The sequence below is a fragment of the Prosopis cineraria genome, unplaced genomic scaffold, assembly GCF_029017545.1.
Source record: "Prosopis cineraria cultivar Desert tree isolate PC_DT_omini unplaced genomic scaffold, ASM2901754v1 PC8, whole genome shotgun sequence".
NCBI classification, from domain to species: domain Eukaryota; kingdom Viridiplantae; phylum Streptophyta; class Magnoliopsida; order Fabales; family Fabaceae; genus Prosopis; species Prosopis cineraria.
The window spans coordinates 15175511-15178320 of NW_026555339.1; positions in this window are offsets into that span (position 1 = coordinate 15175511).

The following is a 2810-nucleotide window of genomic DNA, read 5'->3' on the forward strand; positions in this document are numbered from 1 at the left end:
TTAAATTGCCATATAGTCCTACAATAATATTCCTCACATGCATGGCTTAAGTGTGTTACATATCAACATTGGATATGACCTATTATCGTAATGATGGTACTTTAATTTTATATTGACGGCCTTGCTTTGGGATTTGATCATGATTCTTAATGCAGATATTCAAAGCTTAATGACAACTATATGATTTGATGCTTAATCTAAACGTGTTTAAATATATTTTTAGGGGGATTACTAATTCCTTTTAGCTTATGCTACTTGTGCCTATGCTGATTCTTGTATTCGCCCCTTAAAAAATTGCAAATTGAATGCCTCATTTGAATGCTTGTATCGAAGTGTGGTTAAATTGAGGCTGATTATGGAGGCTTTAAATTGGCATACAGAGCTGCAACAGTATTCCTTGCATGCATTGCATGTGGCTTGTTAGAAATGACGGAACTTTGATTTTATATAGATGCATTTTGGTTTGGGATTATATCATGCTTCTTACTGCACTTGTACAGAAATATATCATGCTTCTTACTGCCCCAAAAAGTTGCTACATGTATCATTCATTGCTTCTTCTGAAAGCTTGGATGGAAATATGAGTAAATTGAGGCTTGTTTTGGAGGCTTGAAATTGACATGCAGAGCTGCAATGCTTGAGTGATATCTATAAAAATATGATGCGTGACGTCCTAGGGAAATGACAGTATTTTTACTTTAAATAGATGGTGGTTGTTTTGTATTTGATCATGCTTTTTAATACACTCATATGGCTTGATGACAATTATATGATCTGATGCCTGATCTAATATGTTTTCCTTTCAACTTAAAGAGTACCCGTGCCTATTCTGCTTGTATTCCCCAAAAAATTGCTGAATTCTTGAATCTAAATGTTGGTAAGTTGAGCCTGATTACAGTGGATTAAATTAAAAAGACTCGCCTTGCCTATGCTGCTGCTTGTATTCCAAAAAATAAAAAATAAAAAATAAAATCTACATCTAAAATTGATTGCCTCATCTGAATGCTTAAATCAAACTGTGGGTTAATTGAGGCTGGTTTTGGAGGCTTTAAATTGGCATGCAGATCTACAATAACATTCCTTCCATGCGTTACTTGAGTGCTACCAATCAAAATCCAATGTGGCTTGTTAGAAATGATAGTGCTTTGATTCTATTAAAGCTCTGCAAATCACGTAACCCCATTCCCCCCCCCCCCCCCCGCCCTGGGCTTAGTAATCACATCCCACCTCTTCCAATGGATCCCAGTAGTACCATCACCCTTACTATCCCACCAAAAATTAGAGACCAATCTATCAATTTCCATACGTGTCTTCTTGGGAAAAGAAAAACATGTCATTGGCTAACTTGGAATTAAATTAGCAACAGCTTTAATCAATACTTATCTTCCTGCAGAAGTCAACACTTTTTGCTTCCACCCTTCGCAATTTCATTCCAATTTCATCTCTGACAAATGCAAGTGCCTTTGTCTTTGACCTACCTATAATCACAGGTAAACCAAGATAATATTCCCTGGTTGATCAGTGGAATGAATGCCCAAAACTGCTTCCACTTCCTCTCTAATGTGCTAAGGGGTATTTGCAGACAAAATATACAGGATTTGTCAAAGTTCACCTTCTGACCTGAGGCAGTACGACAGGTTTCTAGAATTTTCTTCAAAACTAAATCATTCTCCTTACTACCTTTAATGAAAAATAAATCATCATCTGGAAGCAAAAAAAAAAAAAAAAAGAGCAAAAACAATGAGATACCATGGGAGCCCTTCTAGCTAACTTCACTCCCTTCAATTTCTACCTATGCGATCTTGCACCATAACCGCTGCATAAGCCATTTAACCCAATCTTCAGAAAATCCCAGTCTCAACATTATGGCCTCCAAAAATTCCCATTCAACACTATTATATGCTTTATTTATATCAGTCTTTAAAGCAAATTTCCAATTATTCCCCGTTTTCTTATGGCAGAATGATTAAGAGGTTTGAAAATAATCAATTAATTCAAATTAGGTCTTAAATGTCAAACTCTAAAAATTTACAATTTAATCTCTCAATTGTTTAATTACGTTGTGATGAATTTGTAATTTATTTTTTAAATTTTAACATGGTTGAAAAATAAAAAAATTTACTTTTCCTGTTAAAATTGAAAATACAAATTATAAATTCATCATAAATTGTAAAATTGAGAGATTTGAGTTGTAAATTTTTAAAGTTTAACATTTGAGATCTAACTTAAATTAATTAGTTCTTTTAGGCCCCTTCTATCATTCTCCCTTTTTTAATTCCTCAAATAATGACAGGCCTCATGGCCAGTCACCACATTATCATTAATAAGTCTGCTAGCTATAAAAGCCCTCTAATTGGGGGAAATTATTTTGTTCATCAACCATCTCATCCTATTGATCAATATCTTGGCAACAATTTTATAGGCAGTATTACACAGGCCTATAAGTCTAAAATAACCTTCACTTTTAGGCTTATCTATTTTAGGGATTAGCACAATATCGGTGGCATTAATAAGATCAATACCCTCTTTATTCTGAAAGAAATAATCAAACACCAACTTACAGATTTCCTGCTTGACTTCATTCCAAGAAGCTTGAAAGAACAAAGCTGAACACCTGTCATTAGAGCTGAGGCAAATCATCTTATTTTATTTATTATTTTCATTATTACATTAATCATTAAAATTTGAAGAAAACCAAGATAAATCAGATTTTTTTAAAGATATACCAGAATTATTGATTAATAACATGTCAGTTATACAAATTAATCATAACGCACTGTTTATTTATTTATTTTTTGTTTCTTAAAATA